The sequence below is a fragment of the Ovis aries genome, chromosome 3 (assembly GCF_016772045.2).
Source record: "Ovis aries strain OAR_USU_Benz2616 breed Rambouillet chromosome 3, ARS-UI_Ramb_v3.0, whole genome shotgun sequence".
Taxonomy (NCBI): domain Eukaryota; kingdom Metazoa; phylum Chordata; class Mammalia; order Artiodactyla; family Bovidae; genus Ovis; species Ovis aries.
This window is the reverse complement of record NC_056056.1, coordinates 37,338,657-37,359,808: the sequence shown is the minus strand read 5'-3', so window position 1 is coordinate 37,359,808 and position 21,152 is coordinate 37,338,657. Positions and strand designations below refer to the sequence as shown.

Here is a 21,152-nt window from a genome sequence, read left to right as displayed (position 1 = left end):
GTGGTCAAAAAGGAATAGAGCTTTCTATAATGTTTTAAAAAGAGAACATTTCCACTTACATAGTAAAAGGGAAAAAAGGAAGGAACAAAGGGAGGGAGGAAAAGAGAAAGGAAAAAAGCAGTAGCTTAGGCACAGTCAAAAAAAAATCAGCTTGCTGGTAATGCCAGTTTTTCTGTGATGCCATAATCAAAGTAAAAATCAGGAGGAAGAAATAACCCATACCTCTTAGACAAATTACTATTTGCCAAAGTTTAATTTTTACAGACATATTAAAAACCACTCAAAACATACACTGAGACATGAATGATTAAAGCATCCTAGGTAAACTAATACTACATGGGCACCCTCAAGGATCCTTGTCCTAACAAAGGTCACTCAAAACCATCATTCAGTTTACTTTATAGCACTATATTTCCATCAACCTGAAGTTTAAAGTCATGTTTTGCTTCTTCCCTCATGGGCCACAGAGCTAGCCAGTAAAATGTATAATTAAAGTACTAAGTAATGGAGGTACACAGACTGTCAGAAAGCAAGCAAGTTAACTGAACCTTTCACATATGAGTGTCATAAGGATAAAGTTCTAGCAGAAAACAGTTATTAAAGTTACCAAAAACAGAATGGAATGGACATTAAAAATAAACAAATGGGACCAAATTAAACTAAAAACTTGTATAACGAAGAAAACTATAAGCAAGGTGAAAAGGTAGCCTTCAGAATGGGAGAAAATAATAGCAGACGAAGCAACTGACAAAGAATTAATCCAAAATATACAAGCAGCTCATGCAGCTCAATATCAGAAAAATAAACGACCCAATCAAACAGTGGACCAAAGAACTAAACAGACATTTCTCCAAAGAAGACATACAGATGGCTAACAAATGCATGAAAAGATGCTCAACATCACTCATCAGAGAAATGCAAATCAAAACCACAATTAAGTGCTCTCAAGCCAGTCAGAATGGCTGCCATCAAAAAGTCTACAAACAATAAATGCTGGAGAGGGTGTGGAGAAAAGGGAACCTTCTTACACTGTTGGTGGGAATGCAAACTAGTACAGCCACTATGGAGAACAGTGTGGCTTCCTTTAAAAAATGGAAAGAGAACTGCCATACAATCCAGGAATCCCACTGCTGGGCATACACACTGAGGAAACCAGATTTGAAAGAGACACATGTACCCCAATGTTCACTGCAGCACTGTTTACAATAGCCAGGACATGGAAGCAACCTAGATGTCCATCAGCAGAGGAATGGATAAGGAAGCCGTGGTACATATACACAATGGAGTATTCAGTTCAGTCGCTCAGTCGTGTCCAACTCTTTGCGAACCCGTGAATCACAGCACGCCAGGCCTCCTTATCCATCACCAACTCCTGGAGTTCACTCAGACTCATGTCCATCAAGTCAGTGATGCCATCCAGCCATCTCATCCTCTGTTGTCCCCTTCTCCTCCTGCCCCCAATCCCTCCCAGCATCAGGGTCTTTTCCAATGAGTCAACTCTTCACATGAGGTGGCCAAAGTATTGCCATATTACTCAGCTATAAAAAAAGGAATGCATTTGAGTCGGTTCTAATGAAGTGGATGAAACTGGAGCCTAAATATACAGAGTAAAGTAAGTCATGAAGAGAAACATCAATATAGTATACTAACACACATATATAGAATTTAGAAACCCGGAAACAACGGCCCTATATGCAAAAGAGACACAGACATAAAGAACAGACTTTTGGACTATGTGAGAGAAGGCGAGGGTGGGACAATTTGAGAGGACACTGAAACATGTCAATTATCATATGCAAAACAGATGACCAGTGCAACTTCGATGCGTGAAACAGGGCACTCAAAGCTGGTGCTCTGGACAACCCAGAGGGATGGGGTGGGGAGGGAGGTGAGAGGGGGGTTTGGGGGGGTTCAGGATGTGGGGAGACATGTACACCCGTGGCTGATTCATGTCAATGTATGGCTAAAACCACCACAATACTGTAAAGTTCAGTTCAGTCACTCAGTCGTGTCTGACTCTGCGAGTCTTTAATTACTGTAAAGTAATTAGCCTCTAATTAAAATAAATCAATTAATTTAAAGAAAAGTTATCAAAAGCAGAACGTTCATTTCTGACTATACCATGTCTACTGTAGTCAAAGCATACTCTTCAAAAGAAAACAGGAAAAAGTTAAAATATCTATGTAAATTTATCAAGTTATTTTCCATCATTTCATTTACACAGAGAATATGACCAATTAGAGTCATTCTACAGTCACTGAAAACTCATGATACTTGCACTATCAAACACTAACCCGCCTCAGGCAAGGTATTAAAGACTATTCTTTGTTACTGCTAACAAAACTCTTTGCCCTTCTAGGGCAGATCATCTAGGTGGTGAGGGAAGAACAAATCTGAAAAAGATGGGAAGGCAACACAACAAAGCATATATTAAATGTCAAATTCATGAAAAAACCAGTATGTGTGACAATCAGTGTGTAAGATTTAGAAGTCCAGAACTAGAATTAAGACCACCGAGGTTTTGGAGCTCCCTGGTAGTCCAGTGATTAGGACTTGGTCCTTTCACTGCCATGGACCCAGGTTCAGTCCCTGGTCAGGGAACTAAGCTCCCACAAGCCACATGGGATGGCCAAAAAAAGAAAATGGTAGATTAAAAAAAACAAAGATCACCAAGCTTCAAACCTCTTTTGGTTTCACAGATGATTCTCTAATCACACCAATGAAGAAAGTGAAAAGCAGAAACGTTTAGGGACCTGACTGTGCTCACAACGGCAAAACCAGTGATGATGGAACTAGGTGAAGACCTCCCATCTCCAGTCAGCAGCTCAGGGTGCTTTTCTTGGAAAGGGATCCTAAAGGTCTAAGGCAATCAACTAAAACATGATGAATGAATCAGGATGCAAACAAGGCCTGGGCCTGGAGGAAGAACAGTACCCTGTCAAGCTAGGATACAAAAGCTAGGCAAGAGGCCAACTTCTTGACGTTATTCTTTATGATGCACACTGCACGGGGGCTACTTAGTCATAAGGAAGTTTTTCCAAAGTCTCAGGATTTCTGTTGGGTTTTGTTTCTTTGAAATTGTTTCAAACAATATGAATTATTAAGAACAAGTATTTTTTTTTAATGAAAATGTCACCAATTTTTTTCTGCGTAAATGGCATGCACACTCACTATATTTTAACAATTTCCTGTTATTACACGAGGTTTCCTTTTAAGATGTAAAAGTTTAAACCACACACCCCCACACTAAGTGGAACATTACTAGATAAAATCATGAAAGACAGGTTGGTATAATGCTATTATATTAGAGTTTTCTCCCCGTTGAAATTACTTACATAATTCTCAAAATGTTAACTATAGGGTACTATATATCCCAGCAATTCTATGTCCAGACAAAAACATATACAGGAATGCTCATAGCAGGACAATTCATAATAGTCAGAGTAGAAACAACCCAAACTTCTTCATTAGATAACTGGTATAGATATCAGCTATCATTCAACAAAAAAAGGAACAAGTACTTGATACATGCTACAACGCAGATGGACTTTGAAAAGTCATGCTAGGTGAAAGAAGCCAGTCACAGAAGTCCACATATTCTATGATTTCACTTATGTATATCCAGAATAGGCAGATCTATAGAGACAGAAAGGAGATTAGTGGTTCTCTAGGGACGCAGGTTCGATCCCTGAGTCGGGAAGATACCTTGGAGAAGGAAATGGCAACCCACTCCAGGATTCTTGCTTGAAGAATTCCATGAAAAAGGAACCTGGTGGACTATGGTCCACAGGATCACAGAGTTGGACACGACTGATGCAACTTAGCACTAGTGACTAGGGCTCAAGGCAAGTGGACTAATGAGTATAAAGTTTGTTTGAGGGTAAAAAAAAAGTCTTCTAACATCAAATAGTGGTGGTCTAAAAGCTGCTGCTTGTATATTTTAAATGGCTGAATTGTATGGCAGGTGAGTTATATCTCAAAATAAAAGTTAATTAGCTGGGAGATCACCAAGACATGAATAATTCTATAATCAACTCTACCCTGGAAATCATGAATGGTGAAGGAAAAGAGAAATGATAACTGACATCTCAGAAATTACAAACAAGAGGATGCTCTTGCCTTCTGAGATGACTCACACTTGGTCTGTGGAGTGTGTTTCTCTCTAAACAAATCTACTTCTTACCTATCAAGCAGACAAAAAAGAAATTAGAAACGAGCATATACAAATGGAGCCAGAGAACAAAGGGGACCAAAACATGGACAGAATGAAATCACAGAACAGAAAAAAGACCACAGAAAGACATCAAAATGTTAACAAGGACTGTCCCTGTAGAGTGAAACTATGCTTGATTTTTTTCCCAAATTGTGGGACAAACAGTATTATTTTTAAAGAATTTTTCGAAAGTCTCAACAACATTTATTTCAAAGGGAAAAATCAAGTGCCAGAATCTCTTACATTAAGAGACTGGACAAGGTGCATCACAAAGAAAATACTGAGGGTAAAGTTAACCACCAAGAGAGATATAAAGTGTGAACCATCTGATATTAAAGACACTGGCCCCCTGTTCTCCATACATGAAAGAGCTGATATTCTGATATCAATAGTTCCCCACCCCCCAATTACTGGTATTCACTGGAAGGCATAAAATACCACTGTTACAGGGAAACGTCTAACAAGTGATTTGACTGGACAAGCAATAAAATGTTTTTCTTCCTATTTATTATTACAAAACAAGTTGATCACATTATTTCAAAAAGCTGTAGTTATATAGCTTTAACAAAAGACTTCAAAGCTATGGATGTGGGGCTTCTCCAATGGCTCAGCTGGTAAAGAATCCACCTGTAATGCAGGAGATGTGGGTTTGATCCCTGGGTCAGGAAGATCCCCTGGAGAAGGAAATGGCAACCCACTCTCCAGTATTTTTGCAAGGAAAAATCCCATGGACAGAGAACTCTGGTGGGCTACTGTCCACGGGGTCACCAAAGAGTCAGACATCACTTAATGACTAAACAACAACAAAAAAATCATTGATAATATTTTTTTCTTTTAATAGATAAAAGGAAACAAAGAAAATATTCACAATCTATTCTCCATAGAGCAAAGGGTAGTCTACCTATAGGTATTTCACAGAATGTGTTCAGGGCTCTCCTGCTTTAGGGAAATACGTGAACCAAAGCCTAAAATCGTCTCCTGTTACCAGGAATTCTGGAGACATTAACTCTCAAGAAACTATGCTATGTAATTTTCTTCCATGAGACACAAGTATCTGGAAAAGGAAACAGAACCAAGGATAAATCATATATAGCCACTATTCTCATTAAGAAGTCAAAAAACCAACAAAGTGTGGTGGAAAGGGTAGAAATAATACAGATCACTTATTTGTATTTATTTGCAGTAAGCCTTGTCTTAAAAAATATCTGAAATATCGCTATTATTTAATACCTCATAAGATGAATAAAATCAAATATTTTTTAATTCAAGGTTTTTCTGACTGAAGTCCATTACTGCTTTTATTCATAAATACAGAATTCTGGGTCAGCCACAGACACACGTAATTTCTGAGACAGAAGGGTAGGGCTATCCAGGACTTCCACTCTCAGTGTATCTCCCTCAAGTTTACTCTGCTTCTCTTTCAGAGACAGTTAAGAGACATAGAAGAGAGAAAAAGACAAAGTACTTTACATACAATATTCCTTATCTCACAACTCTGAAAAATGGGTACAAGTATACCCATTCTACAGTTGGAGAAAGTGACCTCAAAAGCATCCAAATATTCCCAGACTATATAGTTGACAGGTCACAAACCTAGGATTTAAACTTGCATCCATTTAACTCATAAGCCTGTGCTCTTTCCAATGAACTGTGTTACAGCTGTAAAGCACAAATGCCAGAAGAAAAGAAAGGAATCCATGGTCCAAGCCAGGAAAAACATCCAGAGAGTCTCCAAAATAGTATCAAGGTATTTACTGACATGAACACCCTAAGTTAGCAGCACTGAAATGGGGTTGTGAGAAATATAGCTGACAACACAGTAAGACAAAGCAAAGCCAGGTTTAAATTAATGAGGCATAGCTGCCGAATGTAAAGAAAGCATCACCAGCGCCTACTCAGTAAATCAACGATGAGAAGTGAAATTACTGTACTTAAGCAAAAACATGAAGATATTCCAAAATACAAGAGGAAAAAAACATGAAGTCTAAAATACAAAGTCAGATAGCTACTGTAGAACAGTAAGTTACAGTCTACCTAAAACAAAACTATTTACAAAAGAGTAAAATGTCTTTCAGATGTTTAGTAGAATACCACAAAGGTATTAGTTCTTCATTAACTGATCTTTGATCCTGATTACTTGGAATCTATTTTATAAAAAAATTCAATGTATAAGGCTAACGTCAAAAGTATCAAAATTAAGCTACAACAGAATTCTGCATAACTGGTAAAATTCAGGAGCAACAGTCTGAAAGTAATAGGGGATGATGCTTCCTCCAAGAAATTAAATGGGATGAAAATAAAAAGGAACCCAAACTTGTGTGCTTTATATTGGGCTCTACTCCAAGCACTTCTGGAAACACCAGAGTATCACACAGGATTGAGACTGGAATATAAACAGAGCACTTCTCTGCTGAGAGTCAATATTTTGGAAATAATGCTTTTACCTTCAACACAAGCACATAGGGTAGACTAGAAAATTCTCATGGAACCTACAATTGAGCAAGGAAATAAAAATTCAAATCAGTAAAGAGTGATAATGCAAAAAAAAGCTCTGCAAGCATCTAACCAAAGGCTCTGTGTTCTTCTAGAAGGCTTCCTTGACATACAAGTAGTGGAGCTAAAAGAGAAAAATTTTGCTTAAAGTTTTTTGTTTGTGTGCTTACTGAAGGATGGAAGAGGAGGTGAGGACTGAGCTGGTGAAGATAGTTGCTGGGGAGAGGACAAAAGGTGTGACATCCTAAAGGTAGGTATTCAGAAAAACCAGGAAGCAAAGTCTGGCACCTACTGACTACCTACAGTGGCACCCTGGACTTGTGGCCCACTGGATTCCATCCGAAGCCAGGGCAGCTTCAGAAGCACTATTAACAAGGGCAGCAAGGCAGATCCTCAAACCCAGAGTTCCTATCCAAGCTCTACTGCTAATAACACTTGTGTAATTCTGAGAAGGATACCAAGGCCCATCCAATACCCACCTTCTGCTCTCTTACACCCACCCCTTACTTTCTTTACCTATGAAATGAGAAAACTCATGTTCTCTATGGAGCAGCCCACCCCACAAGGAGCATTTTAGAAATCTGTTGGGTTGCTCTTTGTCTTTTGAGGTTTTGTTTTCTAGCATGGTGGTGGTGGTGATTTTGTTGCCAAGTCGTGTCCGACTCTTGTGACCCCATGGACTGTAGCCCACCAGGCTCCTCTGTCCATGAGATTCTCCAGGCAAGAATACTGGAGTGGTTTTCCATTTCCTTCTTCAGCATACCTCATATTATATTTCCAATAATTTTCCTTTTATTTTTCCTTTATAGTACACTTACAGAATTAAATTGATTTAATTAAGTGGGTAAAATTTTTCATTAACTGAAATTCACTTCTGGACACTAAAGAGTACTGCAAAATATTTATTATAAAAAGGGGGTTTGGGTTAGACAGAATTAAGAGTATTTGACTAGACGATTTCAAAGGTTCTTTCTAGTCTTGTAATTTACTGATTCTATTAATATGTTCAATGCTAATAATGTGACAAAACACACTGATAAAGAATGTAGATGATCTGTGGGTAAGGAAAAAACTCTAAATCTGCTTCTGTACTTGATTAAATAATTAAATTTGTTGAAAAACAATCATATCCCACTGCCTAGTGTTATATATCAGAATACCGTGTGCTTTACTTTTAAGGAAAAGTTTTAAATGGCCAGAAAAGTCATTATTATAAGTAGAAGCTTCGGGATACATGTTCGAAAGGCAGCCATGAGATTGGCAAAAATTCAGCCCATATGTCCCAATCATCAATTTTCAAAAAAAATCACCTTTTGTGAAATGGGTATACTATGATATGAACTCTGAAATATTAAGGTAAAGTTAAACAGAATTGGTATTCTCCCCTCCAACCCAAAACAGAAATTTATTGGTGATAAAATTTCTGGGAAAAAAAATAAACTTAAGAAAAAATTATTAAAACAGAAAGTTGGTATTTTGAGGATCATCCTTCCCATTCCAGAAGCTTTTGGAAGGATGGAGGGGTGGGTGAGAATCCAGATAACAAGAGGACATGATATTCTTTTAACAAGCTATTCCAAAGTTACTGTAAACTGTATTATTTATGATATTTTTTAATTGGTAGAATGCCTACTATGGATCAGGGCACTTACACATATGTGAACATACACACCTGTGTCTATGTGTAAACATGTATTTATATTCATAGATTCATTTTTTCAAATATATGTATGCTTTTATATATATATATATATATATCATCACATTTAATTACTGTAACAACTCTCAAGGTAGACACTATTTTCAACTCTTTCTTATGAGGAACATGAGGCTGCTCAGTCGTGTCCAATTCTTTGCAGTCCCATGGACTAGAGCCCACTAGGCTCCTCTGTCCATGGGATTTCCCAGACAAGAAAACTGGAATGGGTTACCATTTCCTTCTCCAGGGGACAGGAAGTTAAAAGACATTTAACACAGAGACTTCCAACAGTTGAGGCCATGTAGAACAAAAAGTCTTTCCAAAATATGCCTAAAAGCCTCTGAGCAAGGAGAAAAGAGCTGTTAAACATTATGCAAAGTTGACCCTAAAAGAAGAGTACAGTTAAGCTTCACCTATTGACCTAATATTATATATGAAACTAATTTTCATTAAGTCTTACATATGCCAAGCACTTTTGTATACGTTCTTACTTGATATTCCTCATATTTTGTCATATTTGATAAGATATTTATCATTTGAGAGCCTTCATTAATACATCCATAAAGGAAGAAATAAAAAACAGACTAGTGATGGCCAGGTGAGGGTGTTGACTACAAGGGACAGATAGCACACAGGACTTTTGGGGCTGGTGGAACTATTCTGCTCCCAACTATGGTGGGAGTTACACAAATCCACACATACATTAACAGTGATAGAGGAACACCAAAAAAAAAAAAAAAATCCATTTAGAAAAAAGTTTAAATGCATTTCCGTAACAACATGATATAGAAAATGGCTGATACAGAATATTTCTCCTGGATTTCATTTCCTTTCAAAGCCACAGCCCAATTTTGCTTTCAGCTCATGAAATAACCTGGTAGAAACACTTTAGTCCTTTAACAGTTCAGATGTTTTTACGGAGATTCTAATTAAACCATTGCAAATTTATCTTTAACTGTCGATAAGTTCTCTCAGCATATCGACATTTTAAAAATTCAAGTTATTATACAACAAAGTCAGACTTTGCAAAAGTAACTGACTTCCACATTTCTTTTAAGTTCTGTTATGTGAGTCTATTTAAATTAAGAAATAATTAGTCTTACAACCATTTCAAAGTCAGAAAGGAAGGAGAGAAAATTTACTCAATATATACGTCCAAAATGGGCCAAACATCATTACTGCATTCTCTTTCAAACAGTCTTATCTCATTAAACAATCTCCCACCGATGGGAGAGAGATAATTCTCCAGTTTTACAAAGAAAGAACATGGAGTTCAGCAGGTTAAACAATGCAGCCCACAGTTGCTGGATTAATGAGACAGCAAGGCCAAGATAAGCCAGAGCATTAAAATATGAGCAAGTTTTCATTTGCCTGGTAATAAGGGTATACATTAACTGTAGAAATTTATAATACAAATGTGGAAATTTATAAACAAAATTAACCATAAGTGCAAAATACTGATTTGTCATCTCTAAAAACCGTCAAATATTTGCTAGCGATCTAAAATTCTTCCAATCAGGAAGTCAGATAATGCTAACAAAAGCTAACTTTAAGCACTAGACTTAACTAGGAATCAAGAAAACAAGCCCTTCAGTGTTTCTTGTTACCAACAACTAAAGATATCTAGCATTTTAGGTCAAGAATATGACTTATTAGGTGATGTCCATCACATGAGCAGTAAATCAAGGATAAAGTATCATATACCCAAAGCTTTTTTTTCTCCCCTCAACTCCAAACTTCTTAAGGAATCCAAATTCCCACTACTGGAATTTAAGGTCTTCTGTAAGTCTGGCCCAAGCCTTTATCTTCCTAACACTCTGTTTTAACCATGGCTGAATTCTTCCTGTTTCTTTAGCTCTACATGTCCCTCCCTGTGTCTGAAGTTTTGTTCAAATGCCCTCTTTACTCCACGTAAGGAAATCCAACATGTCCTCTAAGACCAGCTCAATTCTTTCCTCTTCCTACAACCCTTCCCAAGCTGCTAGTTCAAAAGCTTCCTCCTTTTCTCAGAATTCCTATAACACCTATTTGTCCCTTCATGATGTACACAGTGTTATTGAACTGAACTGGTATTTCATTTTTTCCTGTGTGTCTTAATTCTATAGGACAGGGATCTGTGACATCTATTCTTGTATCATCTACAGCATATCACACCTTTTCGTAGGCAGAAAAATATTTTTAATTTTAGGTAACAACTAATTTAGAATTGTCCTTAAATATTTATGTAATACATGTGGTATAAGTATCTAATGTACGCTCCACCTAGACAAAGTATTACTGTTTCCCCTTCAGCATAAACACATTTAAAACATGTATTATCTTTACTAAGGCTAATGCCTAAATGGTAGCTCTCAGAAAGAGAAAACCCAAGGCAAAATTCCTGTATTTTCTTTTGATCCCACTCATTTAAATTATAAAAAGTTTATTGATTATCATTTAGTCATATACATTTCTCCCTGAAAGTTGAGGCAGAACTTTTATAATATACAAAATTTATGGAATATTATCACAAATACAGTTAATAGGCTAAAATTAAGGCATTCAGTTCAGTTCAGTTCAGTTCAGTTGCTCAGTCGTGTCCGACTCTTTGAGACCCCATGAATCGCAGCATGCCAGGCCTCCCTGTCCATCACCAACTCCTGGAGTTCACTCAGACTAACGTCCATCGAGTCAGTGATGCCATCCAGCCATCTCATCCTTTGTCGTCCCCTTCTCCTCCTGCCTCCAATCCCTCCCAGCATCAGAGTCTTTTCCAGTGAGTCAACTCTTCACATGAGGTGGCCAAAGAACTGGAGTTTCAGCTTTAACAACCAGCCTTTTAAGAGGAAGCTAAACAAAAATTATTCACTCTTCGGAACTTTAAATTTATAAACAAAATATTAATGCCAAACTTAAAAAAAAAATTCTATGGGTTATATTCATGCACATATTACCATACTAAATCATAAGATTCAAAAATACAACAAATCACAAGGTCAAGTACTGGGCTGGCCAAAAAGTTCATTCGGGACTTTCACTCCATCTTACGGAAAAACCCAAACAACCTTTTTGGGGAACCTAATGGTTTAAAGAGGTAATAAAAAGAATGGTTAAGAGTATTGATTCTGAAGCCAAACTGTATAGACCTGAAGTAACTCTTGTTACTCCCTATACTAACTAAGAGGCCTTAGCTTAACTTTACTGTACCCTCTTCAGTACCTACCTAACAGTGTTACCATTAGTATTAAGAGAGTTAATATATGTAAAGTGCTTAGACGAGTGCCTGGTATGTAGTAAGAGTTCAATAAATACATTACTGACTTATATATGGCATAAATATATCTATTCTTTCAACTAATTTATTTCTTCAAACATTTTCAAGTTATTACAACATATATTATTCACCCAAGTAGGAGACAACATTGATGCACTCAGATTGACCAGATATGCATATTTTTCCCATCTACTTCACTAGTTTCCTACCCATAGGAAAAATACCTTCTTTCTCTCACTTAAGACTCCGTTTAATAGTACTGTCCAACAGAAATACACTGTGAGCCACATTTGTCATTTGAAATCTTCTAGCAAACACATTAAGAAATAAAGAAAAATAAGATATAATTAATTTTAACAGTTAACCTAATATAAATATCATCTCAAAACATGATCAAATTTAAACAGATTACTAATAAGATACTCTACATTCATTTTTTCACAATAAGTTTGTAAAATCTGCTCCGTATTTTAACCCTACGGCACATCGCAACTAGACACAGGGCAACACATGTAGTATACGCTGCATACTGATGACTATAGGTAAGATTATGATAAAAGCTTCATGCTTCAAGTTTATTGAAAAGAGGGACTGAGGCGTTTTATCTGTGGATTCAAAATCCTAAGACTTCTCCAACAGCAAGCACTTTAAAGGCCTAATTTCTTAAAACTATTTTAGAGACAAAGTCAGAGAAATAATTCAGTGCTATGAGTAGAGGCTCTCAGGGAGTCCTAGGCCTCTACAATGAAACTCACTCGTCCTTGATAGCAGGCTTCTCCCTATTTAAACCAAAACCTGTGGTCAGACAGGCTGTGGGTTTAAATCCCAGCTCCGCCACTTAATTGTGAACTGCCAACTTGTAACTTCCTCAATTTCAAAAATAGGGGTAATAGCAGTACCAAGTCAGGTCAATAGCAGATAGAGTTGTGAAAAATCTGATGAGTTAATACATGGAAAGCGGTTGGAGCAGCAATTGGTGCATAGTACATACTGAGTAAATATTTGTTTTTATCATTCTTATTAACAGCAGGCTCTAGATTAAGATGTTCTTGTTTGAATCAAGATACAAATGCTTCATATGAAAGTTAAGAGCTCTCTTGGGCCAGACCAAATCCACAGCACACTCCCCAACTCCTGTCTTACAAAGCCCTACAGGCGAAATTAGCCCTTCTTCCTTGACCACATGACAGAGAGCTGGGTTCCTTCCCCACTGCATCTTGCCTGTGTGGTAAGAAGCTGTGAAGCATGGCTGCTATCAAAAAGTCTACAAACAATAAATGCTGGAGAGGGTGCAGAGAAAAAGGAACCCTCTTACACTGTTGGTGGGGATGCAAAGTAGTACAGCCACTAAGGAGAACAGTGTGGAGATTCTTAAACAACTGCAGATAGAACTGCCATACAACCCAGCAATGCCACTGCTGGGCATAAACATCAAGGAAAGCAGAATTGCAAGAGACACATGTACCCCAATGTTCATCGCAGCACTGTTTATAATAGCCAGGACATGGAAGCAACCTAGATGTCCATCAGCAGATGAATGGATAAGAAAGCTGTGGTACATATACACAATGGAGTATTACTCAGCTGTTAATAAGAATGCATTTGAATCAGTTCTAATGAGGTGGATGAAACTGGAGCCTATTATACAGAGCAAAGTAAGTCAGAAAGAAAAACACCAATACAGTATATTAATGCACATATATGGAATTCAGAAAGACGGTAATGATGACCCTATATGCAAGACAGTGAAAGAGACACAGATGTAAAGAACAGAGTTTTGGACTCTGTGGGAGAAGGTGAGGATGGGATGATTTGAGAGAATAGCATTCAAACATGTATATTATCATAAGTGAAATAGATCGCCAGTCCAAGTCCAATGCATGAGACAGGGTCCTCAGGGCTGGTTCACTGGGATGACCCTGAGGGGAGGGATGGGATGCGGAGGGAGGTGGGAGGGAGATTCAGGATGGGGAACACACCCATGGCTGATGCGTGTGAATGTATGGCAAAAACCACCACAATATTGTAAAATAATTAGCCTCCATTAAAAATAAATAAATAAATTAATAATCATCATCATTTCCATGCCAAAAAAAAAAGAATAAACTGTGAAGCTCTTTACGGAGTAAAAAATCCCTTCCTTTCCTTCCGGAGGTCTACTAAACTTATGTTACATTTGCTTTTCTCTTATACCTTTTCAGCTGTAATATCAACATAAAATCCATTCTCTTGGTGGGGAGTCGGGGTGGGGAAATCCTGCTTATAAAACCTACCTCTAAAATACAAAATTTGTCTTTAATCAGAAAACTACTTGACAAAGTCATAGAGTAAGTCAGTGGCAGAGCCAGGCCTAGAATCACTGTGGAAATAAACAGTTCAAACTGCAATAAAATCATTTGATAACTTAATCAGTACAAGAGGAAACTCAGTTAAGTTGCTCAGTCATGTCCAACTCTTTGTTGGACCCCATGGACTGCACTATGCCAGGATTCCCTGTCCAGCACCAACTCCCAGAGCTTGCTCAAACTCATATCCATCGAGTCAGTGATGCCGTCCAACCATCTCATCCTCTGTCATCCCCTTCTCCTCCTGCCTTCAATATTTCCCAGCATCAGGGTCTTTTCAAATGAGTCAGTTCTTCGCATCAGGTGGCCAAAGTATTGGCGTTTCAGCTTTAGCATCAGTCCTTCCAATGAATATTCAGGACTGATTTCCTTTAGGATGGACTGGTTGGATCTCCTTGCCATCCAAGGACTCTCAAGAGTCTTCTCCAACACCACAGCTCAAAAGCATCAATTCTTCGGCACTCAGCTTTATGGTCCAACTCTCACATCCATACATGACTACTGGAAAAACCATAGCTTTGACTAGATGGACCTTTGTTGGCAAAGCAATGTCTCTGCTTTTTAATATGCTGTCTAGGTTTATCATAGCTTTTCTTCCAGGGTGCAAGCATCTTTTAATTTCATGGCTACAGTCACCATCTGCAGTGATTTTGGAGCCCAAGAAAACAGCCTGTCACTGTTTCCATTGTTTCCCCATCTATTTGCCATGAAGTGATGGGACCAGATGCCATGATCTTAGTTTTCTGAATGTTGAGTTTTAAGCCAACTTTTTCACTCTCCTCTTTCACTTTCATCAAGAGGCTCTTTGGTTCTTCTTCGCCTTCTGCCATAAGGGTGGTATCATCTGTGTATCTGAGGTTATTGATATTTCTCCTGGCAATCTTTATTCCAGCTTGTGCTTCATCCAGCCTGGCATTTCGCATGATGTACTCTGCATATAAGTTAAATAGGCAGGGTGACAATAAACAGCCTTGATGTACTCCTTTCCCAATTTGGAACCAGTCTGTTCCATGTCGGATTCTAACTGTTGCTTTTTGACCTGCATACAGATTTCTACTGTGTGGATCACAACAAAATGAGAAAAATTCTTAAAGAGATGGGAATAACAGACCACCTACCTGCCTCCCCTTACCTACAAGAGGAAAGTAGTCCTGTGACAAAGAGTAACTACAGACTGAGACAAAATGATCTGATGCTTTATATAAGATATTTGGAATCAGTACTTTTAGACACGGTGCTGCTGCTGCTAAGTGGCTTCAGTCGTGTCCGACTCTGTGCAACCCCATAGACGGCAGCCCACCAGACACCCCCGTCCCTGGGATTCTCCAGGCAAGAACACTGGAGTGGGTTGCCATTACCTTCTCCAAGGCATGAAAGTGAAAAGTGAAAGTGAAGTTGCTCAGTCGTGTCCGACACTTTGTGACCCCATGGACTGCAGCCTACCAGGCTCCTCCGCCCATGGGATTTTCCAGGCAAGAGTACTGGAGTGGGTTGCCACTGCCTTCTCCGTTAGACATTGTAACAGAATCTAAATAATCTCCTTAGGGTCAATGGGAACCTACCTTTATAAGTATTATTTATTCGTATGGAGGTACAGTGATGGAACTGGAAAAAGACACTGAAGATGGAATTCAAGATTATTGAGAATCTAATACAAGCTTTGCAGTGACTATGTAACTCTGAACACTAGACACCTTCTAGCTCTAAACTATTTTTTTTGGTGTAGCTATTTTTTTTTTTCATATATGATAATATACATGTTTCAATGTCATTCTCCCAAATCATCCCACCCTCACCCTCTCCCACAGGGTCCAAAAGACTGTCCTATCCATCTGTATCTCTTTTGGTGTCTTACATATAGGGTTATTGTTACCATCTTTCTAAAGGAGCTAAGACAGCCAAGATGTTTTGAATATAAATCATTAAAAGGAAACAAAAAGCAAGCCTGAGTCTAATGGCAATGCTCTTGGGCAAGTGCCATGTCGGTGAGGGATGCGACTGCAAACTTAGTCGAGTCTCCATCCCAAATCAGTCATTACTGAGCATAAGCCAACAGTACCTTTTCCTCCCAAGTTATATAAAAAATGGATAATCATCTACTGTGACTTTAGCAGCAAGCTATGAAGACTGCATATACATGACCAGATTTCAGTGCTGAAATTTTTAAAAACTTAAAACAGCCCATGTAAGCTGACATGGATTCACAAATAATTCATAATGATTATCATGCTTCCCAGTATCTGGTCTAACTGGAACATAATTTGTGTGATTCACTGCGCTGACTACTACTACACACCCTACCATTTCTAACGAGAGAAGTAAGGAAGAGAAGGATTTTCCCTGGGTCAAAGCTGAAAATCTCTAAAGCTGATGGTTTTCTTTTTAATAGCTTTACTGAGATATAATTCACATACCAGAAAATTCATGCATTTAAAGTGTACTTTTCAGTGGTTTTTAGTATATTCACAGAGTAGTGAGATGGAAGCACCACAATCAATTTTAGAACATTTTCATTATTCTCACCTCAGGCTGAAGAGCACTTGTGGTCTCCTCTATTTAATAGCTCTTTTTCCAGTTAGCCACATGGTTTCCATTCACCTGGCTCAGGTCATAGCCCAAAGGTCACTTTCTCAGAGAGGCCTTCCCTGGCCACCCAGTCAACACCTGTAACGCCACCCATGCAGCACACACATCAAGCGTCATATCACCCGCCTCCCCCTGCCCTTACCCCATGCATACACTTCCTTTTTCCCCAGATATTGAAAACATCTAGCATTCTAATGTTGACTGTCCGTAAACTCCATGAGGGCTTCCTTGATAGCTCAGTTGATAAAGAACCTGCCTGCAATGCAGGAGACCATGGTTCGATTCCTGGGTCGGGAAGATCTGCTGGAGAAGGGATAGGCTACCCACTCCAGTATGCTTGGGCTTCCCTTGTGGCTCAGCTGGTAAAGAATCCACCTGCAATGTGGGAGACTGGGGTTCGACCCCTGGGGTTGGGAAGATCTCCTGGAGAAGGGAAAGGCTACCCACTCCAGTATTCTAGCCTGGAGAATTCCATGGAGTGTGGTCCATGGGGTCGCAAAGAGTTGGACACAACTGAGTGACTTTCACTTTCAAACTCCAAAAGGGCAACAATTTTTGTCTATTTTCTGCTGTACCCCTAGGGCCTGAACAGGACCCTGCTGTAAATGTTTCACATGTGTAGAAGGAAAGGGGGAGGGAGAAGAGATAAAAGGAACTGACTTCACTATTACAAATTTTACTAGCTTGTGAGATCTTTGTTCTAATTTATTAAAAGGATTTTTAGTATTTTTCTCCTTTAGAATGAAAGTGTAACCACAGAAAATTAAATGAAGTTAACTAAATTTAGCATCATTGCAGATAATCCAGGGAATGGGGTGCCAGTGCCTTCTCCATTATAAAGACTAGCAAATACCTAATAAGTAACAAAAGGTTTCCCCAGTGACTTAGCTGGTAAAAAACTTGCTTGCCAATGCAGGGCAATCCACTCCACTCATCTTGCCTGGAAAAGTCCATGGACAGAGGGGCCTGGTGTGCTATATAGCCTTGGTGGGGTCACAAAGGGTCAGATATGACTGATGACACATAACTCTCTGCAATAAGTATGAAAGAACGGGGGGAAGGGAGGAATGGTGATCTAAGTGAACCAAAGGAAATGGCAATCCATTCCAGTATTCTTGCCTGGGAAATCCCATGGACAGATAAGTCTGATGGGGGTCAGACATGACTTAGCAACTAAACAACAATGACAGTTCTAGCCAATACGTGAGACCAAAAAGTTGTAAAGAATGAGGGGCTGGGGCTGAAACAATAATCCCATTGTTTACAGAAGTGACTGTCTATTTAGAAAAACCAAAATAAAACTGCAGGTGAAATGCTCTTTTCGCCAGAGAAATTCAAGCGTCATCATTCAACTCCTGACATAATAATAAGAATTTTATTTGGAATAAAGGAGTTTTAAATTTAAACACTAAAAGTGAACACTTAGAAAGTCTTATCATCAATGGAAATATGTGCTTATCAAAGACAGAAAGCTAATTCCAAGCCTCTTAACGAACAAAGCCCATAAACACTACTTTTTCTACCTTTTATCCTATATACCACTAATGGCAAGGCTTGAAATGACGACACTGCACAGCATGCTTTCTTTAAAATGGAGAGAAAAAAAGCTCTATTTCAAGAGAAGTAGAACCGATGCAAATTCTACTTATTAGAAGCCTGGAGTACGCTTCAGTAAGTTCCAAACATCATGCAGATGTTAGTCACACATCTTTCTATGCAGTTTAGAATTTGCTTTCCATGAAAAATGTTCAAATATTCCCTGGTGAAAGATCAGTCTAAGTGGAATCATCGAAAACCATTTCTGCCACATCAGTTCAGTTCAGTTGCTCAGTCGTGTTTGATTCTTTGCAACTCCATGGACTGCAGTACCCAGGCTTCCTTGTCCATCACCAACTCCTGGAGCTTGCTCAAACTCATGACCACTGAGTCAGCGATGCCATCCAACCATCTCATCCTCTGTCGTCCCCTTCTCCTCCTGCCTTCAGTATTTCCCAGCGTCAGGGTCTTTTCCAATGAGTCAGCTCTTCGCATCAGGTGGCCAAAGTATTGGCATTTCAGCTTTAGCATCAATCCTTCCAATGAATATTCAGGACTGATTTCCTTTAGGATGGACTAGTTGGATCTCCTTGCAGTCCAAGGGACGGACTCTCAAGAGTCTTCTCCAACACCACAGCTCAAAAGCATCAATTTTGTGGTTGTTCAGCTTTCTTTATGGTCCAATTCTCACATCCATACATGACTATTGGAAAAACCATAGCTTTGACTAGATGGACCTTTGTTGGCAAAGTAATGTCTCTGCTTTTTAATATGCTGTCTAGGTTTGTCATAGCTTTTCTTCCAAGAAGCAAGTGTCTTTTAATTTCATGGCTGCAGTCACCATCTGCAGTGATTTTGGAGCCCCCCAAAAATAAAGTCTGTCACTGTTTCCATTGTTTCCCCATCTATTTGCCACAAAGTGACAGGGCCATATGCCATGATCTTAGTTTTCGGAATGTTGAGTTTTAAGCCAACTTTTTCACTCTCCTCTTTCACTTTCATCACATAGCACGTAGCACTACCACAGAGCAGTCTGTTACGAGTTTGGATCATTTAGTTGGGTTCTAAAGAATTTTCGGAGAGCTGTTGTTGTTGTGTAGTTGCTAAGTCGTATCTGATTCTTTTGCAATGCTATGAACTGCAGCCCGCCAGGCTCCTCTGTCCATGGGATTTCCCAAGTAAGAATACTGGAGTCAGTTGCCATTTCCTTCATCTTCTGGGACCAGGTATCAAACTCTTGTCTTCTGCATTGGCAGGCAGATTCTTTACCTCTGAGACACCAGAGAAGCCCTAAGTTACTGCTTTTTAAAAATTTAACACTCACATACCATTACCATGATAAAAAATCTGAAAAGTTATTTATACAAATAAAGAGTTTCAGTTTACTAAAACTCAATTTACCACATACTTGGCAAAATGAAATAGTATCTGATAAACTGTTCAATTTTTCATTATTTTAAAATGAAATCACTTTTTAAAAAATGTCTGGCAGATATGTTACTAAATGCTACACACTTGGACAAACAGTTATATACACTGATTATACTAGTTTTAGTAATATTAAAATCTGATAGCTAAGACTTATTACATGTATGGACAAGCTGTAGTTCCCCCTAAGTGAGCGGGAAAGAAACAGACACCAGATCTGTGTTAGGGATTTTATTCTATACAACATAGCTCTTGCCTACAATTCTCCTCCAGCACTACAATAATACTGGTCAATGGGAAAGCTAAGAGTTACATGACATTGAAATATCATTAGAAATAAGAGTTTAAAATAAGAGTCTCAAATCTAGGGTCACAGAGAGCAATGGGAAGTAAGTCCCATAAAGCAAATCAACTTATAAAGAAATTGCAGAGTCATTATTTCCAAATAAGATGTGTATGCTTCAAAGAACACTGGCTTAAACAAACAAACAAAAAAAACTGGCTTAGGATGCTATAATACTTACTCCAACATGCTGCTGATGATTATAGTATTTTTTTTTACAATTCATTTTTGGGAAATCTCTGCAGAACGTTTAGCACATTTTACTAAGTACCCTTGATGAATCTTCCAACTTAGCATATTTGAGTTTTCAAACCAATGAAGGAGTCACACAGGTTTGCTACAGAGAACATGAAAGAGTCTCACAGGTTTGCTATAGAGATCATCAGCACAGTAATATATTTTTGGTCAAAAATGAGATGTATGGGAATTCCCTGGTGGTCCAGTGGGTAAAGACTCTGCACTTTCACTGCAAGGGGCATGGTCTGATCCCTGGCTGGGTAACTAAGATCTCTCATGCGTGCAGCACAGCCAAAAAAAAAGAGAGAGGGAGAGAAATAAAATAAGGCAATGACAATTTTCTTTTGTGAGACAACCCTGGAAAAGTAAAGTATCCCAAAGTGCCTGTTCCAAGCACATTTTTCACTTAGATGTCAATGTGAATCAACTTTTACAACTATCATTCATTCCAACTCTTTTATCAACAAGAAAACAGAATTTCTAAGAAACTTCTAAGAAAACTGAATTTGAAAGAAATTACCCCAAATCACCTAACTATCAATACTTACAACCAAACTAGGAACTAAACATCAAGTCTCCTAATTCCTGTTCAGTATTCTTTCCTATACGCTATATTGCCTATGGTTTTCAAGGCTTGAGAAGAGGAAAGTAGAATTGCCTTTAAAATTCATTAAGGGTTTTTGTTTTAAAGTTAAGGCAACTGAGAATCCCCCAAATTCTCTAATAATATGCAATGTGATTTTGAAATGCAATTTTAGAGATGTCGATTCTAACTGCTAGAAAAAGGAGACAGGGAATCAGAAAGTCAACTGAAGGACAGAGGTTCAGTGAGGTTAGGCCCTAAACTAGGGCCAGCATGGGAAGGCCACACTTCTCACAGCTCAGTCAAAATGTATGACTATGCTTTGTTTCTTATGCAGACTTTAAAAATAAAATTTAATGAGTTGGCATCATTACTGCTTAATAGCATTTATTGAACATTTACAACACCAGACAGTATGCTGCTGCTGCTAAGTTGC

The 21,152-nt window shown here is 38.5% G+C and overlaps 1 protein-coding gene across 5 annotated transcripts in view; it reads right to left on the bottom strand.

Moving 5' to 3' along the window:
• LCLAT1 (lysocardiolipin acyltransferase 1) overlaps positions 1-21,152 on the bottom strand; it is a 192,021-nt gene that overhangs the window by 130,799 nt on the left and 40,070 nt on the right. The window lies entirely within an intron of this gene.